The sequence below is a fragment of the Mus caroli genome, chromosome 14 (genome assembly GCF_900094665.2).
Source record: "Mus caroli chromosome 14, CAROLI_EIJ_v1.1, whole genome shotgun sequence".
Lineage (NCBI taxonomy): Eukaryota > Metazoa > Chordata > Mammalia > Rodentia > Muridae > Mus > Mus caroli.
Window position 1 is genome coordinate 47,693,361 of NC_034583.1, and position 6,562 is coordinate 47,699,922.

Here is a 6,562-nt window from a genome sequence, read left to right on the forward strand (position 1 = left end):
AGTTTCATGTGTTTAGCAAATTGTATCTTATATCTTGGGTATTCTAAGTTTCTGGGCTAATATCCACTTATCAGTGAGTACATATTGTGTGAGCTCTTTTGTAATTGGGTTACCTCACTCAGGACGATGCCCTCCAGGTCCATCCATTAATCTTACTCTCCTCTAGTTCTTAACCTATTGACCTGTACACACATGTGCACGTGCGCATGTGTGCACACACACACAGACATTTAAAACTAGATTCTGCATATGAGAGGAAACATACTGTATTTAATTTCCTGAGTCTGCCTATTTCATTTGACATGATTTCCAGTTCCATCTATTTTCCTACAGATATCATGATTTCAATTTTCATCACAGCTGCTAAAATTCCCTTGTGTAGATATTTCATTGAATCTTGTATTAGTTCCTTTCTTGATGCCAAGATACCTGACTATAAGAACTTTAGGATCTCCTCAGGCTCACAGCTAAGGTGCAGCTGGCCCATGATGACGTAGGATGCGTGGCAGCAGAGATCTGAGGACACTGGGCACATTTTCTTTGCAGTCAGGAAAGAGAAGACAAATGTTGTTGTTCTACTCACTTTCTTTTTATTCAGTGCAGGACCCCAACCCTGGAATAAAGCCACCAGTATTCAGGGTCAGTCTTCCCTCCTCTGTTAAACTTCTCTGGAATTGGCATTGAAAACATACTAAGAGGTTTGTCTTCTAAATCCTGTCAAATTGATTATCAAAATTAACCATCACAGGTTCACCCTCTGTCAGCTTGAAAACAAAATACTATCCTTGGCCCCAAAATACTATGCCCACCTCACAGTGCAATTATCCATTTATAAACACTATTCAAATACTCATTTTCTTCTGGGATTTAAGGAAATGCATTAGGACTGTGAGACTCTGTAAACTTTTTTGAAAAGGTAAATAATTCTTGTACACATTGTCACAGTACACATTTCTACTTTAAAAGTAAGGAACATGAGCATAGTATGGTGGTTAGCTTTGTTAGGTTTTGTCCGCCTTGAGCAAAGCTCAGCTAGGAGAGAGAAACTCAGTTGAGAAAATACCTCTATCAGATTGACATGTGGGCAAGTCTGTGGGGCATTTTCTCGATTAATGATTGATGTGGGTTCCCAGACCACTGTGGTTGTTGCTATCCTTGAACAGGTGGTCGTGGGTTATGTGAAATGCATATTGAGAGAGCCATGGGGGAACAAGCCAGTAAGCCATGTTCCTCCATGGACTCTGCTTTCAGGTTCCTCCCTTGAGTTCCTGCTCTAACTGCCCGTCATGATAGACTGTGTAAGCTATGAGACAAAATAAACCCTTTTCTCCCCAGCTTGCTTTGGTCATGGAATTTATCACAGAAATGGAAATCAGACTAAGACACCTAGCAAGGAAAGATTGGATTGATGTAGGACTAAAACCATGTAGGGCAAACATCAAATGCTATAGCACCATGCCCAGCACCTGGAGCTTGTAATAGAATCCCATCCTGTGGGCCCCAGTGGGCTTGAGGAGGGCCCCATGCTTCCCTATGCTTACAGTTCTGCCTCCTGTAGCACAGAGAGCCTCTCTGTTGAGACACCTTCACTCCAGAGTGTCTGCAACTTTGCTTCACAGACATCCTGTTGTCTTGGCATTTCCCACATTCTGTGGTCTCCATTCCAACTTGGCTTTCACTTTCACAGATTTACATAGTGGCCTCTTGGGGACTCCTTGTAGGGAATTTGACACTGCCATACGTTTCCCATCCTTAGCAACTCTCTGTAATCTTGGTAAGAGACTTCATGACCCTATAACCCTTGAATTTTGTTGTGTCCCTGCTAAGCCAGAACCATTTAAACAGCACTGCCAAGTCCTGCTGCCATATTGACATATAATTTGGTACCCTTCTACCACAGCTGTACTGTGTATCTTTACCACAGGATTTTAGAAAACATTCCTAAACAACTGTTTTTCAATAGTAGCTCATTCAGTTGTATTTTAAAAATCATTTTGCCCTTTTTATTGAAAATAAATTCTTTTCTCATACAGTATAACAGTTGCTCCTCACTCTAGTCTTCACAGTTCCTCCCTTCCCATCCAGATCCCACTCTATTTTTCTGTCTTTCGTTGGAAAAGAATCGATTTCTAAGAGATAACAACAGAGCATAAAGTACAATATAAGATAAAATTAAAACCATCACATCGAGACTAGACTGAGCAACCCAGCAGAAGGAAAAGAGCCCTTGCACTAGAGTCAGAGATCCACTCATTTACACATTAGGAGTACCCATGAAAATACTAAACTGAAAGCTATAATATATACACAAAAGACCTTGTACAGACTCATGTAGGTAGGCCCTGTGGTTGCTGTTTCAGTATGTGAGTTCATATGAGCTTTCTTTAATTGATTTGGAGGATTTTGTCCCCTGAGCTCTGAGGAGAGGGGTTTTATGGAGACATCCCACTTAGAGCTGTGTGTTCCAAGGTGTGTGTGTGTGTGTGTGTGTGTGTGTGTGTTTATGTCCATATTGTCTGACTGTGGAAGTTTCTCTGATGTCTGAATAAGAGGCTAATCTATGAGTGTAGAGAATGTCATTAGAAGCCATTTTATCATTTCTTTTTTTAATACTGGTAGGATTTTGTTTTATTCTAGGTCTCTGGGCTCTCTAGTCTCTATTTCTTGGTCACACGATCAGTATTGCATTCTATCTCCTGAAGTGCCTTAAAGTCAAATCAGATATTGGTTGCTCACTCCCACAAGCTTTGTACCACCATTGCTCTAGCATATTTTACAGGCAGAGAGCATTATAGATCAGAGGTTTTGTAGATATGGTTTGCTTTCTCTTTTGTTAGCCTCTAGATTACATTTTAATACCAAAGAGATTAGAATGAGTGAAGGTTCTATGTAGGAACCAACTTGATCATCCCATGTTCATTGAGTTGTGTTGGTGTTGTCTTCAATAGTGGGGGCTTACTGTTAATTTATGGAGGGCAACCTATTGTCTTGGCAACAGCCTGAGTTGTTTGGGGATTCCCATGGGACTTTGCTGTCAGTTTGTGGAGAGCACCCTATTGTCTTGACAACACCCTGGGTTGTTTAGTGATTTCCATGGAATCCCTTTGGCCAACAACTCAATTGGATGTAACCCAGTCTCAGCATTGGAAACTTTGGTTACAAAAATGTCTAATTGTCTCCCCCATTATTTGGAGAATTATTAGGATCATCTTCATATATTTTAGGAGGTATATCATCCTTCAAATCTAGCTGTCTCTCCCAACATTTCCTCCCTCAATCCTATCTCTCCTTCCTTCCCCTCCCAACCTGATTCTCCCCATCTCATCCCCCCAGTCCCCTTGATTTTCATTTATTTAATGGCTAATAACCACATATAAGCAAATACAGACCAAATTTATCTTTCTGGTTATGATTTACCTCAGGATTTTTTTTTTCTAGTTTGATTTATTTGCCTGTTCAAGAGATTGTCTCTTGTGCCAATGTATTCACGGCTATTCCTCACTTTTTTCTTTTAACAGGTTCAGTGTGTAGTTTTCTGTTGAAGTCTTTGATCCATTTGTAGTTGAGTTTTGTGCAGGGTAATAAGTATGGATGTAGACTCGTAGACATCCAGTTTGACCAGCACCATGCATTGAAGATGCTCTTTTTTTCCCATTGATTTATGCCTCTGTCTCTGTGTCTCTGTTTAGTTTCTGTTTCCATGATCTGTACATTGCTAAGAGTGGGGTGTTAAAGTCTCCCACTGTTATTCTTGGGGTACAATATGTGCTTTGAGCTTTAGTAAAGTTTCTTTTATGAATATGGGTGTCCTTGCATTTGGAACATAGATGTTCAGAATTGAGAGTTCATCTTGGTAGATTTTTCCTTTGACCAGTATGAAGTGTCCTTCCTTATCCTTTTTGATAACTTTTGGTAGAAAATCAATTTTATTTGGTACTAGAATAGCTACTCCAGCTTGTTTTTTGGGACCATTTGCTTGGAAAATTGTTCCCACCTTTACTCTGAGGTAGTGTCTTTGTCACTGAGGTGTTTTCTGTATGTAGAAAAATGTTGGGTCCTGATTACGTATCCAGATTACGTATCTCTTTTTATTAGCTGATTGAGTCCATTGATGTTAAGAGATATTAAGGAAAAGTGATTGTTACTCCCTGTTATTTTGTTGTTAAAGGTGGAATTATGTTTGTGTGGCCGTCATCTTTTGGGTTTGTTGAAAGATTACTTTCAAGCTTTTTCTAGGGTGTAGTTTCCCTCCTTGTGTTGGTGTTGTCCATCTATTATCCTTTGTAGGGCTGGATTTGTGAAAAGATATTGTATAAAATTGGTTTTATCATGGAATATATTGTTTTCTCGGTCTATGGTAATTGAGAGTTTTGCTGGGTATAGTAGTGTGGGCTGGCATTTGTGTTCTTTAAGGATCTGTATGACATCTGCCTAGGATCTTCTAGCTTTCATAGTCTGGTGAGAAGTCTGGTGTAATTCTGATAGGTCTGTTTTTGTATGTTACTTAACCAGTTTTCTTACTGATTTTAATATTTGTTCTTTGTTTAGTGCATTTAGTATTTTGATTATTATGTGATAGGAGGAATTTCTTTTCTGGACCAGTCTATTTGGAGTTCTGTAGGCTTCTTGTATGTTCATGGGTATCTCTTTCTTTAGGTTAGAGAAGCTTTCTTCTATAATTTGTTGAAGGTATTGACTGGCCCTTTAAGTTGGGAATCTTGGCTTCTTTCTTTAGGTTAGAGAAGCTTTCTTCTATAATTTGTTGAAGGTATTGACTGGCCCTTTAAGTTGGGAATCTTGGCTCTTTTCTATACCTATTATCCTTAGGTTTGGTCTTCTCATTGTGTCCTGGATTTCCTAGATGTTTTGGTTTAGGAGCTTTTTGTATTTTCTTTGACTTGATTTGTCAATGTTTTCTAAGGGCTATCTTCTGCCCCTGAGTATCTCTCTTTTATCTCTTGTGTTCTGTTGGTGATGCTTGCATCTATGACTTCTGATCTCTTTCCTAGGTTTTCTAACTCCAGGGTTGTTTCTCTTTGTGATTTCTTTATTGTTTCTATTTCCATTTTTAGATCTGGATGGTTTTGTTCATTTCCTTTGCCTGTTTGTTTGTGTTTTCCTATAAATCTTTAAGGGATTTTTGTGTTTCCTTTTTTTTTTTCATCTGAACCATGACATTTATTCCTCAGTTTTGCAGCAGTATCTAATCTTTACAAAATGCCTTTGGAGTCTTTCTTCTTTTCCATTTTTTTTAAATTAGGTATTTTCTTCATTTACATTTCCAATGATATCCCAAAAGTCCCCCCCATACCTCCCCCACTCCCACTTCTTGGCCCTGGCGTTCCCCTGTACTGAGGCATATAAAGTTTGCAAGACCGATGGGTTTCTCTTTCCAATGATGGCCGACTAGGCCATCTTCTGATTCATATGCAGCTAGAGTCAAGAGCTCTGGGGCAATCTGCAAATTCATCTGGAATAACAAAAAACCTAGGATAGTGTTTCCTTTTTAAAGGCTTCTACCTGTTTACCTGTGTTCTCCTGTATTTCCTTAAGGGAGTTATTTAAGTCCTCTATCATCATCATCATGAGAAGTGACTTTAGAGTCTTGCTTTTCTGGTGTGATGGTGTATTCAGAACTTGCTCTGGTAGGAGAATTGGGTTCTGATGATGCCAAGTAATCTTTGTTTCTGATGCTTCTGTTCTTACACTTGCCTCCCACATCTGGTTATTTGTAGTGCTATCTGACTGGAGCCTGTCCTTCCTGAATCCTGGTTGAGTCAGAACTCCTCAGAGTTCCGTTGTCTGTGTGATCCTGTGATTCCAGGATTCTGTGATCCTGAGATTTTGGGTGTGTCAGAATTCCTGGGAGTCAAGCTACCTCAGAGACCCTGAGATCCTGGTGTGACCAAGCTCCTGGGATCCTGGGTGTGCTAGAGTGCCTGGGAGTGGAGCCTCCTCCAGGGGGCTCTGGGACTGTCTACTGAGTTTGTACCCAAGGTAAACCAGGACTGACTGGAAGGAATCCAAGCCGTTGATCAAGGCAGGGTTCTTGTGTCCTTGGATCCTGCTGGTCCCAGTTACTCCCAGTGGTGTTGGAACAGATGTGTTCTACTCACCCCTGATCCTAAGATCCTGGGTGTGTTCGAGACCCTGGGAGTAGAGCCTACTTTGGGGGCTGTGGGACTGGCCACGGAGTTCGTGCCCAAGCTAAACCAGCGCAGACCAGAAGGAACCCCCAGAAAGTCTTTTCATACTCAAGTGTTTCAGGTTTTTTTTTTCCCTCTTAGTACTGTAAAGTTTTAGTTGTAGAGATCTTTAATTTCTTGGTCAAGTTTATTCCTTGGTAATATTAAATATATTGTGAATGAAATTTATCTGATTTCTTTTTTTTTCTTATACTTTTTTTTAATTTTTAATACTTTTATTACATATTTTCCTCAATTACATTTCCAATGCTATCCCAAAAGTCCCTCATAGCGCCCCCCACTTCCCTACCCACCCATTCCCATTCTTTTGGCCCTGGCATTCCCCTATATTGGGGCATATAAAGTTTGCAAGTCCA

The 6,562-nt window shown here is 40.0% G+C and overlaps 1 protein-coding gene across 1 annotated transcript in view; it reads left to right on the forward strand.

Moving 5' to 3' along the window:
* The window catches only part of Rnf17 (ring finger protein 17), a 113,070-nt gene that overhangs the window by 36,853 nt on the left and 69,655 nt on the right, over window positions 1-6,562 (forward strand). The gene's annotated exons all lie outside the window — the stretch shown is intronic.